Genomic DNA, 16,597 nt, shown 5'->3' on the forward strand with positions numbered 1-16,597 from the left:
TCCTGAGGTGTTACACTGAATATCACATTGAAAATTATTTTCATTATCCAATATATTGATTGTTTAAACTTTTTTAGTGTTCCTAGTCAGTTGGGGCTGAACACTGACTTCTTGAACACTGGTGTTGAGATGCACACTGTTTTTATTTCAGTGCATTTTAATTTCAAGTATTTGTTTACATGTGCAATTGGCCACTGAAGCAAAAATTGTAACTAGTTGAGAACTTAAGACATTTTCTTTTTAATAGTTGAAATTAAAAGCCATAATAACACTGACATTTTCTCTTTAGCATGTAGATACTCACTGAAGTTACTATACATTTAAATTAAAAAAGAACACTCAGATTTTATAACTATTTATCCATTCTGGAGATAATATTTTCAGTTCCCAAGCTAAAAGAAAAAAGTGAAGTGGGTAGACTCCTGTTTCTAAACAGTATCACCTAGCTGTCAGGCATTATCACAATGCTTCATTGTTTAGAATACAAATGCTATGAGGAACTGTGCATCAAACAAGAAGTTGTCTATTTATTGATTTTTTTCTTTTTAAATTTAATGAAAATGTAATCCTCTGAATTAACAGCTTGATCTAAAAGTCATTAAAAGAGATGGAAACGTATCCATTCATTTAACAAGTCTTTAAAGCAGGCACTTAAGTAGCTTTTAATGCTTCTCTCTCTAGCTCAATTAGTATTATCTTCATTATAGAGATGATGCTGTGAAGTCATGGAAAGGTTAAATGTTGATTCCAAGGTCACAAAATGAGGCAGTTGCAAAACCAAAACTGAAATATCACGAGTTCTCTGTCTGTACTTTGTATTCAAGACAATACTTTACTGGTTTTCACCTAAATACATGAATTGCTAAGACTAGTTTAAAAAAAAAAAAAAAAAAGCAATATATTTTAAAATATCTCTTGATCTTGATAACATAAAAAATAACATTTAAACACTATTTGTCTGTATAAGAAACATTAGCATAGTGATACAAAATAATATGGTTACAGTGGTACTCACTAAATAAAGGTTGAAGTTTTTCTTAGTTTTACTACTGAGTTCTCTCTGAGGTGTCAGTAGGATAAATAGGAACATTTTCAGTGGAATTTTGACCAGATTGCTTAGGCTAGTCTTTAAATCAGAGAGGCATGCAAATAAAACTGTATGTATAGGGGTCTTATCTTAGTGACCAGTTACAATGGGCCTAGGTGGAAATTACCTATAGACTTACACAGGAATGAAATGCCCAAATTCTTTTTGTGCTTCTTAAAATGTTCCACATATGACCAGGTAAATTAAACAGGCAATAGAATTTCAGTCTTTCATCATGCTGATAACCCCAACACATTACAGTATTACCTATTATTACAATGCTATTAAATCTTGGACAAGGCGATATTGGCATTTCGGAAGAAAAAACCTTTCCCCCATATGCTGCATCACAGCTACCAATGTGGGTTTTTAATTTATTTTAACATGGACATGAACACTTCTGAGGCACTACCTTAAAGAGAGGGAGGATGACCCCTTGCTGGGAAGGTGGGAGGAGGATGAGGCCTCTCCCCATTCCTCTTCATTGCTCAAGCAAAGCTGCCATGCTTCCTGAATGGATATAGGCCACTGTGGAGGCCGACAGAAGGAAGAGGCTCAGGCCTTATCATAAGGAGCTGACCTCAGGGGGCCAGAAGACGAATCCTGGCAATGATGTTGTTGATTTGATTTTGCACCAAACATAGCTTCAATCTCAGTCTAACCATGGAATAAATGTTGAGGTCCATCTCCACAGCTACAGTCAAGGAAGCTTTATGCAAATGTCTATCTGTGGTATTTAGAAGTGAGCTTATACATAGACTCTAACTCCGGAGAATTGATAATAGTACTCACATTTCATAGCTATGTAGCTATATGTTAGGTATTTTCTCAGAGTGCACTCCTGACTTCAGGCACCTGTAGGGAAAATCCAGCTTCTCCACAAATTATATTGGTTTTAAAAGACCAAAATACCATCTGTTTAATTTTGCACTCCACTTAGGTGCCCAAGCAAGTACATTTGACTTTTCTTTGGCAACAAATGCATTCTGTACAGCTGATCTTTCAAAAGCAGGTTCAGAAGGTTCCAAGGATTTCAGACAGAAGCATAAATCAATATGTTTAGTATAATTTAACTAAACTACTGCCACCAATTTATGTTCAGAGTCCTTTTATCAGTGCCTTGACAAGAAACAGTAAAGCAAACTTATTGCCAAAGAATTGTCTGAACCAGAATGAGATGGCAAAAAATTCTCCATTCAGTTTCCTCATGTCCTTCACCATCTCCATATAGTACAATATATTCACATTAGAATATAAAAAAGTTATTTTCTTGGTTTAAATGATGCAGAATATTCTCACAATTGCTTTATATTATACTTCAAGTCTAAATATTAGGTTAGATTGTGAAGGTTTTCTGTCCTAAGACAAAACTCCTTCAAAGTCCAGAGGATTTTTCAGAGTAGCAAACCAGTGTTTAAAATCTGAAGTCTGGTCCCAAAGCTGAACAGGAGTTCTAAAATTTACCTAAAATTAAATCCTGTTTTATTTTTGCTGCTGTTAAGTGTTCACCTTTTCTCTTCAGTTTGTATCACAGAAAGAAGGGATCCCAGGTCCAGAGAGAACAAAAGGACTTGTTTTTTTAAACAGTATTGTTTGGAAGGGAGGCAAAGGAATTGGGGTTGTTACAGTTTTATTCCTTTAAAGCTCATCCTAAGTCAGTATTTGCAAGCAAACTGAATGTGTCTGTATTATCATATTATTATGTATTTGTGTTGAGATCACTTCAAAAGCCTGAAACCTTAACCTTGTGCTCTCTGAAAAGGCCAACAGTACCAAACTCAGTTTCTGATGGATTCATGGGCCAAAGTACATGTTTTAGCAGTCTACATTTAGCTCAGTGCAGAACAGGTGTCCTTATTATACAGACAGATGGGATGAAGGTTTGTTTGGTTTGGGTTTTTTTCCTTTTCAATCACCTAATTAAAAAAAAAAAAAGTAATTCTCACATTGATTAGTTCCTGGTAAGTTCCGTATTATCCTAGGGCACCCAGTTGGGACATCTGGGTTTTTTGGTTGCTTTTTTTTGGGGGGGAGGGGATGTTTCTGTGGGGTTTTTTGGTTTTGTTTTAAATTTTATTATTATATTATTTTGGTCTTTTTTTCTCAGGATGTCTTCTATTTCTACCCTTTTCTACCTATCCTTCTCTATATTTTTTTATTTTATTTCCATTCTCTGTCATCACTTATTTTTATTGCCACAGTCAGCCCCAAGGTAGCTTACACTTTTGCACTAGGAATTGTTAGCAGAAATTATTAACAGCTAATGCTTCTTGAAAATGGATGGGATACATCTCTGCAGGCTAAGACAGCTTTTTATTTGTTCACCTCTATCTTAACTCTGGAAGCAGTTGTTTTGTTTAACATTGCTCAGTAAAGTACTGTACAAATGCATACTCACAATGAACTGAACTTAAAGCTTAGACTGTGGTCCTGGAGCTTACCTTGTTACACTCACTTATTACAGCAGGAAGGACTGTCCCATGGCATTGTTTCTTCAGCTTCATTGCTACATAAATGGCAAAATAAGGAAAGAGTTATTGAAATGATTGGCTACTTTTTATTCTTATTGTCTATTTAAGCAGCTATCCCAGAAGACTGGCTGTCATTGAAAACTGACATTTGATTTTCTGCTGAAGTGAATGCAAGTCATTCACTCTCCAATAAATCCTCAGATAATGAATATAATACAAAGTTTTTATATCAGCTTTGCAGGGATGTTCCTGGGCAACTAAAGGTCCTGATAATTTTTGGCATGCTGCATATTACTCTTAGCTCTATTCTTCTTTCTCTTACCCTGCATACACAGCTCTTCACTATATCTAGTAACTCAGCCATTATATTTGTTAGAGATACAGGAATTCTGCTTCTGTGAATGTTGTATTAATCCTGCAGCTGTATTGAAAATGTTCTCAATCACCATCATTATAAGCCTTGCACACAGCAATTTACTGCAGTGACTGTAGTCAGCAAATCATCTATAACGTTTACATGGAAGAAGGCAATGTTACTTGCTTCACTATTTCATCTGTTCTCTTCAGCAATTTAATTCTGCATATCATGTGTGAGAGGCCTGTTGTGCAGTGACAGTATTACACTGTTGTCATGGTTTAACCCCAGACAGCAACTAAGCACCACGCAGCCTTTCACTCACTCCCCCTGCCCTGGTGGGATGGGGGAGAGAATCAGAGGAGTAAGAGTGAGAAAACTCCTGGGCTGAGATAAGAACAGTTTAATAATTGAAATACAGTAAAGTAAAACAGTAATAATGATAATAACAATATAATAATAATAGTAATAATAATATACAAAGCAAGTGGTGCACAATGCAATTGCTCACCACCTGCTGACCAATGCCCATCCCATCCCCGAGCAGCGATCGCTGCTCCCCAGCCAGCTCCCCCCAGTTTCTATACTGAGCATGACGCCATATGGTATGGAATAGCCCTTTGGGCAGTTTGGGTCAGCTGTCCTGGCTGTGCCTCCTCACAGCTTCTTGTGCGCCTGGCAGAGCATGGGAAGCTGAAAAAGTCCCTGACTAGTGTAAGCAGTACTTAGCAACAACTAAAACATCAGTGTGTTATCAGCATTACTCTCATACTAAATCCAAAACACAGCACTATGCCTGCTACTAGGAAGAAAATTAACTCTATCCCAGCCAAAACCAGGACAACAGTGTTAGCTGGGGTATCTGTGAATTAAAATTGTGCTTCAGGTAGTATTTTCCCAAGCACCAAGAGAAGTAAAGCACTATGGTTTGAGTTAATAGGGGCAATACAAAAGACAGCAACATAAATCACTTAATATAACAAGCCAGACAGTGCCAGCAAACCAGTACAGTTGTGGAGAGAAGAATAATTTGCTCCCTTTTTTTTAAAAAAAAACACGTAAGAAAGTCTGTATAATGTATATACGTAGAATTCTTTGATTATAATACATTGCCAGGACTGGATACGATCGTTTTTCTAGCTGAAACCAGAAATTCCAGAGATGTGAAAAACGTAGTGAACTTTTTTGAACTTCAGCAATTGTAAGGCTTGGGGCTATATTTTTTCTCATTTTGTAAGAAAACTCACAGAAGTTGCGCTGCTTCATATCTGACTGATGATTTTGATTTACTCTGCTGTCAGAGTTGATCATTCAATCACTGACTATAATGGTCCCTTCAGAACCATGACTGCTATCTTTCAAAAGTCTGAGAAACAATTTCACATTACTGCCTTTGCACTGAGATACATCTGAGATGCACCTTGCTTAGAAATCCCAAACAAATAACTAAACTGACCTTTTTTGTTGTTGTTGTTGTTGCTTTACATATATAGTTTTCTTCATTTAAGTGTATTAGCAACTGCACAGGAGGAGTGCTAAAACTTTACAAAAAAGTAAGCATTTGCTGTTCTACTTGGTGTCTATATTAAATGATTTTGGGCTTTGCAAATTCTGACCGCTTGAGATATGCAATACCTTGAGGTTCCTGTAGTAATGTGTTTCAATCATCTTGGAATATCATTCCCTGAATTGTCTGTTGTCTATTAAGAGTCCATAATGGCAGCTATGAGACTTCAGTTTTGCCCTCATTTCTGCTGGTGAGTTCCTATCAGACTGCGGTGCACAACAGAAGTCAGATTTCCAGATAAGGCTATAAAGCTGTACTGATACTACATTTGCAGATGCCAGGAATGCCCTGGTTACCCTCTTACAAATTCCTCATGATCTGTTTTTAACACTAAGTTGGACCATGGACTGTGAATTTCCCTCGTCCCAGCCCCCTTTTCTTAGCAGCAATCATTACTATATTTCAACGGACAGCAGTAGTTAAAAAAACATTCAATAATTATCTGATTCTCAAAGACACTGATTTCATATAAGTTACCTGTAGCCTATGTAATGTGGTATTTAATGACCACCCTTAAAAAAAGAAAAAAAAATCCAGCTGTAGTATTTGCCTTTCCAGTATCAGGGAACTACCCTAGATAATTCTGGGTTATATGATACTCTGTTTATTTTGTTGTGCTTGAAGTATTAATTTTTTTAAGGATCACAAGAAACATGCCTGCTGAATACTTTGACAAGGGTACTTCTTAACGGCGCTTTCAAAAGATAAATCAAGGTAGTGCCATTTTAGCCACAAATTTCATTAAGAGTTTTACAGTAGTTCCCATTCTTGCTTTTGAACAAATCTGCAGCCCATTAATTTTTTTTAATACTGCCAGAGAGTCTTGGCACACTGTCCTTTAAAAGTAATTCATAGTACCTTGGCATCGGTTTCTTTGTAGTTCATAGAAACTAGAATCCCTTCCAATACAGTAACCATAATAATTTAAAGACTGCTTCCCCGTTTCTTTGTTCCAAAAATTACAGCAGAAGAATACACATGGAAATTATTCCACTATCCATTATATCTGAGTTCTAGTAGTTGAGCATTTTAGCTGACCTCTTTTGTAAGATTTTGAAACCTTGCTGTACAGATGCATTGTTCTGTGGCATTACACTAGGCAGCTGTGTATATAACTACTTTGTAAGTGAGTCACAGAAGCACAGAATGGTTGAGGTTGGAAAGGACCTCTGGAGGTCATCCGGTCCAACCCTCCTGCTCAAGCAGGGCCACTTTAGAGCCAGTTGCGCAGAACCACGTCCAGATGGCTTTTGAACATCTCCAAGGTGGGAGACTGAGAAACCTCTCTGGACAACCTGTGCCAGTACTCGGTCACCCTCACAGTAGAAAAGTGTTTTCTGATGTTCAGATGGAAACTCCTGCGTTTCAGTTTGTGTCCATTGTCACATACAGTGTCCGTTTGATATGTTGTATTTAAAACCCCACAGAATATGCTTAACTAATAATAACATAAAAGTGAGATTTGTGTAGCTTAGGTGTCAAAGCCCAGCTTGATGAACTCCAAGCTCCTTCCTCAATTGTTACCATGTCCCAGAGTAGCCCCAGGTCTTACTGAGACCTAACATTGTCATGTTCCCTGGTGCCTACATTTCTTTCTCTAAATATAAACTGTTCTTCAGTCTTGACAGTTTTGATCAGTTCTATGCATAGCTCATGTCTGAGTCTGATCAGGATCCAGAGCTAGACATCTGTTTTCCAAGCAGCTTGATCTGAAATGGCTTCTCAGGGTACATCTGAATCCATTTTTGAGAAATTAGGCTCCCTTGGAATTGGAAGATTTGAGAATCTCCTTTGAGGAAAAGAGGATAATGCAAAATATTTTGGTGGCTAGAGAACTTGGTCAGGAAGTAGATGATAGGATCTGGTTCTTAACTCTGTTCAAAGGAATACAAATCCATATTTCTTTTCAAAGATTCCCTTAACCACAGGTGATAACCAACACTGAGGTAGGTTCAGTCTACTCCCCTTTTGAAACCATACTGATGTTCAGGTAAGAATTCAATATTCATAGAGTTCGAAAAGGTTATTAAGAAAGAGACCAAGTATTTTGCTTAGTATTTAGGGAACTGGCTGGGAGGGAGGATGGCTTCTTCCAGTTTCTGACATGGAAAGCACCAAAACAGCATCAGGTGCAGATACCAGATTCCAAGGGCTCCTTCCAGTAGAGTGAGAGGAGGAGAAGATAAACAGCAATACTCTTGGACTTCACACTGTGTATCCACACACCGTAGTTTCTCCCCTTTGACTTGGATGCTATGCTTGCTTGTCGTCTCTGGGCTTCAACTCGTGCAATAGGTGCAACAAAGACTGTAAAGAATGGAGATCAAAGGATATGCTCTTGTTATTTTCAGTGTGGCCAGAATTTCTGTCTGAGTTTGTGAAGAAAAAAAAAAAGTTAAAGTGTTTTTATATTTGTTTTCCTACTTGTTTTTCTGATGCCTTAGGGTAAAAATTCCCAAGAGGTGTAGTGTGATGGCCAGTGCATTGTCCTGCAAACAGTCTAAATAGCCTGGCAAGAGTGAGGGACCCCTGGGATCGGAATATCATGCATGACAGCTGATCATAGCTGTATTGGACAGAATCAGGACTGCTCAGGGAGATCTGTCACATGCCATCAACTTTAACACAGAAAATCATGTGTCTCAGGTATCAAAAGTTTGGGAAACATTGTTTATCGTATGTGGATTAGTTAAATAGCTCTACTAACATGGATTAAAACATATAGCTGTGACTCTTTTCTTTGTGTAGTCAAAGATTTGTTCTCCTTTGAAAGAAAGTTCAATGTATTATTTGTGTGTTAAACTCTTGCGTGTTATGTCTGGGCATGTAAATCTTTCAATTCCCATGTAGAAAACTTGACCTGTTTTTAGAAAGCCTTCCTGACCTTTTCTTGTCCAGAATTGGAAGATTTAGGTCAACAAATCTTGACACCTGCATTCAGGTTCTAGTCCGTACAGATCTGAAGACCTTTGAATAACTGAGTTCCCACTGTCCATCTCCTCCAGTGGAAAGCTATCAGCAAGCAAACATTTCTGATTAAACATGAGTTGGGAAAAAAAAATAGTATTTTTGCCATACGCATGCTGCTGTCAGTAAAAGAACACTCAGTCAGGCCTTTGCCACCCCACAGCAAGCTGAAGATTCTGTAGTTCCAATATTATCTTGGCTTATTTACAAAATCTAGTGAATTAAGGATTCACTGGTATGAATAAATAAATTTGCCTGTGAATATTTATATAATTGCAGAAAAGCAGGAGTAGCTGGTGCAAGTAAAAGGCTATTTCTTCAATATAAAACCATTTAAAGCATTTTAAACAAAATATCAGTGTATTATTCTCAAGAAGTGCTGAGTAAGTGCATGAAGGCTGATTATTTTACAAAGTATGAATGCGAAAACGGTGACTAAAGTATATTAACATTCTCTAAAGCTGTGATACCTAGATCTAAAACACAGCATATTTGCAAAAGAGATCTTAATCCTAATTAGAATTGGTCATAACTTATATAAAGTAATATTTGCTTTGCATCTAATGTTTTATACATTTATTATTTTTCTGATTCCAAACAATCCTTTATTGCCCATGCAACTGGACTGGTTGCCATAGCTCCAAAGTTGAGTAAACTTTTAAGAACATGATTTTGCACATTAAGCTATCAGCTAAGGCATTAAATGTAACATATCATACATAATCATTCACCATCATTAAAGCTATTTTTAATGGGAAGAGCTATGGCAATTGCCCATAGTTATGAGGACCAGTGAGATTAAAATTGGTAGGAATACCAGCTTTTTTAATTTGTGCTCCTATGCATCTAGTGTCTGTTTTGTCACATAGATTTAAATTACTGAAAATAAAATCTGAAATCAAGACACAGCTACTTATGGGCATAGTAAGAAGAAGAGCTGAGGAGTGTATAGCTCATGTGGCTTTTAAGTTATGCAGGTCTCATTTTGTGGGAAGCTCTTATATTCTACGGATGGGCAAGTTAGAAAATTCTTAGATCTTTTTTTGTCACTAATATGGAGCCATTTAATTTATTCAGGCAGATAAGAGATGTGAGTGTGGGAATTGCATACCCTCTTAAGACAGTCAAGAATCAAGGTGAAGGAGTTGGAGGAAAAGAGACCCAAGTTTCCCCATGCCAGCCTGAGACTTCTTCAGGACTTTGGTATGTCAATTAATATCTTTGTTTTAAAACCAGGAATAATTATATTTCTGTAGCCTGGAAGGCTTCAGAGATTCTAAATTTAGTAGTGTCTGTAAAGCCTTTGAGAGGCTTCATTGGTAGATGTTCTAAATTATCACTATGTACTTACAAATATGCTCTCATTTTCTTAAAGGTTGATACTTCCTGGCAGCATTAAGTCAGTATCTTCAAGGGACAGATTGCTAATTATTTTTCTAATATTGTGGAAGCACACTAAAATTAATAAGTACACAGTCCTACTTAGCATAAATTACTTAACTCTTAGGTTTCGCAATACTTTGTATTGATACATTTTTCCTATTATAAATATCTAATCTAAAGTTTAAAAAAGATTACATATGAAGTCACATAAGGCATAATATGGAAAATAGGCAGGGAAAGTGCACTGCTACAGTTCATGGAATTATAGGAACCAGGTGATGCATGGTACTTCCCCCCCCCCCCCTGCCCCCATGTCACCTCTGTATGTTGCTTCCAGGAGAAAAAAAAAAAAAAAAAAAAAAAAAGCACTGTAGTTATACTCCAAACCTCAACAATAAAGCCATTTCACCATTCTGAAAACTTCCTGCTGCTTGGATTGAACTGTTCCTGTCATGTGGTTTACTTCCATCTTGTTCTTCCTCCGTATTTAGACTCCTCACATCAGCTTTGTTTTGTAGCCTTTTTATCTTCTTACTGTGTCCTATTTCTGTGGCTTTTTTTCAGCTGACTGGCAACCTCTCCTAAATAAAATCTCTCACAACTATCAAGTAGTGGATAATTGGTACCTAAAGGAACTACAGTCATTTTTTTATGCCATTCTTAACTTCCATGTCTTCTGACTTTTTCTTCCCCCTGCGTCTTGAAAATTTTGAATGTGTGTTTAATAGTAGTAGGAGCATCTGATACTTTACTGAGGTTTATTTCACTTAAATTTAGCAGATGTTTGTGCCTGAAGTAGTTCAGAAGGCTAAAAAACTCTGTTATCATTAACATATTTGGTGTGGTCTCCATGGTAAGCTCACCAGAGACTGCAAGTTTGATAAGATGGAAGGTAGAGTGACTGTTTTTCAATAATACGCATTTAAAATGTAGCACCTGCCTTGCAAAAGTTCAGGACTAGCAGGAAAACCATTTAATCTAGGAGGATATGCTGAGTAAAGAACACATTAGGTTTGTGAACTGAGAGGTCTAGGGAAGGGAAATAGAAGTGTCTGCATTTGTGTTGCATGGTAATACCACTTCAAGTTAAGCGTAAAAATGTGGGTGAGAAAGGGAAAACGATTGATTTGGAACAAAGAGAGGCAGCATAGCCTTCTCATAGGCAGTCTTATCAAAGGAGGTGGGAAGGTCCTCTAACATTGAAACTTGGAGTTTGTTTCTGAAAGGCGCTACCTAGGGCCAGAGTGAACCTAGATAATTATCTTGGCTTCTACAGCTGACATTAAACTTTGAGAAATCATGAATGGCATCTAAACCAAGATGTTCGATACTAGGATTAAATGACAGGATGTATTTTCCTCTATTATACTTTTGTTCTGTAACATTCTGCCCAGTTTTGTAATCAAGAAGTTGACACAACTTTGCTAAAATAAAATGTCTCATTTTCATTAGCTTGACTAGTATTTAAAGTGGATTCGGGTAAGTAACACACTTTTAGGGTGTTCTTACTTCTCCAGAAGAAAAAAAATCTAAACAACAGGATGTATGCAAATAAATCATCTCAGTGTCTAAATTCAAACAGTTCTAAAATCTCAGGTGTTCTGTATATCCCATTCATCTGCAGAAGTCAGACTGGTGCCTGATATCATGGGCTGTCAAGCCTACTCCTGTATTTATGAGTTGCTCTGGCAAGGAACAGATAGTGAAAGTGCAACCTATGACTTGAGGAAAGAGCACATTTGCTTTTCAGAGTAATAAATTACTGGCTAGAATTTCAGTATAGAGCAGCAGGCTCTATAGAGTCCTCTCTAGGATAGTTGAAAAATACCTTCTGAGTTTATAGTACCTTCACTTGCCAAATCCAGACCAAGGATCTGCATGTAAAATGGTTTATGTGGGACTTGTGTACATCGGGGTTCTTCTGAACAATCGTGTAGCAAAAAATTTCAATTAACATCACAATTAGCAAGAAAAGGCCATTTGACTTCCACAGACTAGAATTTTAAATGTCAGCTGTATCTTGTTTCCAAAGAATTACATTATTCAATAAATAAATTAACTCCATTGCAGTCTTATCTAATTAATAAATTGAAATACTCGCAGAGAAGGAACAGAAAAATGTGCATCTGACAGTAGGGTTTTCTTCTTCCTAGAGAAGAAAAAAACTAATGTTTGACTGTAGGTTTGTTGCACACTGAGTTTTATTTCCAGAAAAAAGCAGGGCATGGTAGAAAAGTAGTTCAGAACCTTCAACGAGCTAGGTTATTCAGGAAAATTTGGAAGATAGGATGTCAAGACAATAGTAAAAAAGCCTGCTTTTTTTTTTCAGCACAAGATTCTCACATCCTTTTTGAATATTGCAGTTTTCCAAGAAGAAGCCTTGCACTTTTTCTCCCAATCCCACTTGAGGACAATAAAAAGTATGTATAATCTATCTGCCAGATCGCCCTTGTAACACCTGGTTTTCCTAAGAAAAGTTTCATTTTGCTCAAAAAATTTGTTTTCACATGACATTAGTAACAACAAAAAAAATATTCTCTGTAAATTCTTTACAAGATTTCTGTAAAACCTTTAGATACTATAATACTGCTGTGGTGCACAAAAAAGTCAAGTTTTTTTTAACTGGTGTTGTCATATCCTCTGTTATCATTTTGTCCCGAGTCTCATGCTTTTCAGTGTTTCATTTAAAGCTCCATCTCTCGGAAGAAATTTGTTGGACCAAATTCTGAGCTTGTTCATGGGAACTAAGGTTTTATATAAAACATTGCATGTAAAGAGATTCATAATGCTATCAATTCTCAAGGTTTTATCTAGTCCTTTGCCCTTCAGATTGTGGAGAAAATCCCAAGATCGTAATTCTTACATGTTCAAATCAGATGAGAAACAAAAATAATACAATCTATAAGGTGTCTTAAAATCCATGAGGGTTGGATTTTTTTTTTTAAAACAGTCTCATGATATATTGTGCCTGGCTTGTGATTTTTTGAGTGTCTGGTTTTGCCAGTACAGTTAAATATAGAATGTTCATTCATGTTATTCAATTTGGTTTCTAAAACTTATCTGTCAAAATCTTCCTGCCAGTACATTCAGGTTTCCATTTAGCTAGCTGACCCCTTTTCAGAAAGACAATCAACCTTTTACTTAGCACAGTGCCATAATTTAAATTGTTCTAAATATACTTTTTTTTCCAAAAAAGGTATGTTTTATTTTGTTGTAATAATATTCAATACTTTTTGTAAAAAGAATTCTCTTTTTTTTCTTACTTTTTCTGTGTTGCTTTCTTCAAGCCTTATGCTCTGCCTAAAATCTTCATTTAACACCTACTAAGACATTCTGTACTTCAGTATCCACTTATCGCTGAAACTATCTAGAGAAGATTGAAATATCTAGGGTGTGTTTAAATGGAAAGTTTATAGATCCGCCAGGCTGGTGAGCAGTAGGAGAGGCTACTCATGAGCACTGACAAATCTTTGTAGAGAGGGAAATGTGTAGTATTTAATATCATATAGGGGGTAGCACAGTTTAGGTAGACAAGGCAGAACGTTTGGGTTTTTTTTTAATTCACAGCATGATATCCGATCCAGTAAGTATTTATCTTAATTGTAAAGTGCTAAGAATGCCCAAGGAAGGGGAAAAAGAAATTCTTATTGCTGAATTTAAGTTACAAATTCAGCCTAGTATAGTGGGCAGTAAGATTCATCTACTTCTTCCTCTGCATGTGAAAGCGCTTTCTAATCTCTACAATCTTTCCCTGCTTATTAGTATAAGATTTGATTTTGGTACTCTGTTCATTTCTAAGATGGTAATATAAGTATCCTATTCTTTATTCTATCACTGAAATTGGAGTCTTTTTCTTACTCTGATCAGAGAGCCATAGCCATACTTTTACCCTTAATTGACCTCATATATAATCTATCCAACACACAACTGAGGCACATTAGTAGAATCAATCATGCAGTTCAATAAGGGGAAGTGCAAAGTCCTGCACCTGGGGAGGAACAACCACCTTAGGCATTAGTGTATGCTGGGGGCTGACCAGCTGGAAAGCAGCTTTGCAGAAAATGGACCTGGGGGTCCTGGTGGACACCTAGTTGAACATGAGCCAGCAATGTGCCCTGGCAACAAAGCAAGGCTAATGGTATCCAGGGCTGCATTAGGAGTGTTGCCAGCAAGTTGAGGAAGGTGATCCTTCCCCTTTATTCACTGCTGGTGAGACCACAGCTGGAGTACTGTGTCCAGTTCTGGGCTCCCCAGTACAAGAGAGACGTGGACATATTGGAGAGAGTCCAGGGAAGGGCTACAAACATGGTTAAGGGCATTTCCTCTATAACGTAAGGCTGAGTGAGCTGGGATTGTTCAGCTTAAAGAAGAGAAGGCTCAGGGGGATCTTACCAATGCATACAAATACCTGAAGGGAGGGTGCAAAGAGGATGGAGCCAGGCTCTTTTCACTGGTGCCCAGTGACAGGACAAGAGGAAATAGGCACAAACTGAAACACTGGAGCTCTGTCTGAACATCAGGAAACACTTTTTTACTGTGAAGGCGACAAAGCACTGGGACAGGTTGCCTTGGGAGGTTGTGGGGTCTCCCACCTTGGAGATACTCAAAAGCTGACATGGTATCATGGATATGATTTTTTTTTTTACATGGCTTTGGTTTAGCAGTTGTTTAGGATTTATTAGTGTTTTTGAGATAGATCATAAAATTAGGTTATATAATTCTTAACAGCACTTAAGCATCAGCCAGTTTAACGGAGTGTTTCAGTGGAATTTGTTACAATCAAAATAGTGACTTAGGTAAAGATTCAAGAATGGCAAAGGTCACCCAAAACTTACAGCAGGGTTGCACACACAGATGGGGTTTAAATCAAATCACAGACAGACCGCCCGACCACCCGACAAACAGCTCAAAACCAAATCACGCACACACACAGACAGCCAAACAGTTCTGAGCCAAACTGCACACACCCCACCCCCCCCACCCCCCGAGGTTAACCTGTGATTAAAATTTCCCTTTTCATGAGTTTCATGAATTACTCAGTTTTTTATGCTGGCATTCATCAACAGATGATCGGTGAACTTCATGCAATTGGGCCTTTGAGTCCTTGTGAAATTGTCAACACACGATCCTTCAGTCCTTGTGAAATCTACCCTGAGAGCCATCCCAGCTCAGGGGGAGACACTGGGTCACACAGCCCACTGCAGTCCTGCAGAGCTCCAAAGGTCTCTCTTTTGGATCGTTATTTATAGGATCTCGAGATGATTGGCTTTGGTCAGTATTTTACACCTGGCCACTATTCCTGCTGAGTCATTCTGGTATATAATTCAGGCAGCAGATGGCCCAGGTGTGGGCAGAGAGTGCCTGATGCTGAGTCACTGCGTTTGAACAGCACAATAGGGCTTATCCTGGGATCTCGGAGTAGGCCAGGGGGCTGCACCACCACACATGGTCCTGGGCAACCAGCTCTAGTTGACCCTATGTAAGCAGGGGGGTTGGCCTAGGTGATGCCAGAGGTCCCTTCCAACCTTACCAGACTGTGATTCTGTGTAGTACTATTTTCATCTGGTTTTTTTGATACAATATTTCCAAAATTGCATTTTTAACTGAATCTTGGTTTGAGAATTATATCCCACTGAATTTGAGCAAGACTTATAAAAAGCATGATGAAAATCACTCTCTTATGCCTCAGTGTCCAAACTAAGACTGAACAAAGAGTGAAAGGTTTTTACAGTTGGTTTTGATCAGAGTTAGCTCCATTTCTACTTGAGTAAAGTAAATATCTGGCAGATATGTTTTTTCTTTGAAGTGCTGGTTTTCCTTAGTAGTTGTCTGTAGAAGCTGCATGAGCATAACTTTTGAAAATAGATTATTTATTAGAGGGCTCAGACATATCATCAGAGGTAATTTTTAGTTTCTTTATCTTAAAATAAATACCAGTGCCCAGTATCTTTAATGCTCTGCTCTTGCCAATAATTCATTCCTAGTATGTTTTAAGGGAATATGTTTTAAAACATAACCTTTTAGATTAAAAGCATCAATTAAATGAGGCAAATGTGCTATAATTACAACAGAGATACATGGATACATCTCAGAGAAGATTAACTTAGAAGCTAATTCTGAACACTTAAATGTCAGTTTAATTATTAATGGAAAATTTACTGTTTGTCACAGATGATAAAATATACCTCCTAGATTCTAGTTTTTCCTGCAAAAATTGGAAGGTGCTGCATATCTTGCTGTTAGATGTCCTCCTGATTATGTATCTGGTCAACTCCAATGGGGACTTTCTCTGAAGCTGACTGATCAGTCTTCATGCCATTTATTGTATGGCATATCTGCTTGAATGTCATGACATAAACAGTTTTTTCTGCTGAAGCAAAAATTCATGCTATGCATATTTCCATTACAATGTATCTATCTTTAATTGCTGTATATCAGTGCTAAAAAAAGTGCATGTTAATGTTTCATAAGCTCCCAGCATTTGAATATGCTAATATTAATGTGTTTGTATTGAGTTTATGTGGCAAGGTTTCGGTAGTGGTGGGGCTACAGGGGTGACTTTTATGAGAAGATGCCAGAAGCTTCCCTCATGCCCGACACAGCCCGATCCAGCTGACCCCAAGACAGACCTGCCACTGGCCAAAGCTGAACCAATCCGCAACGGTGGTAGAGCCTCTGTGATAACATATTTAAGAAGGGGGAAAACAAACCTGTGCAACTGCAGCTGGAGAGAGGAGTAAGAGTATGTGAGAGAAACAACCCTGCAG

This window comes from Pelecanus crispus, chromosome 1 (assembly GCF_030463565.1).
Source record: "Pelecanus crispus isolate bPelCri1 chromosome 1, bPelCri1.pri, whole genome shotgun sequence".
In the NCBI taxonomy this organism is placed as follows: Eukaryota; Metazoa; Chordata; class Aves; order Pelecaniformes; family Pelecanidae; genus Pelecanus; species Pelecanus crispus.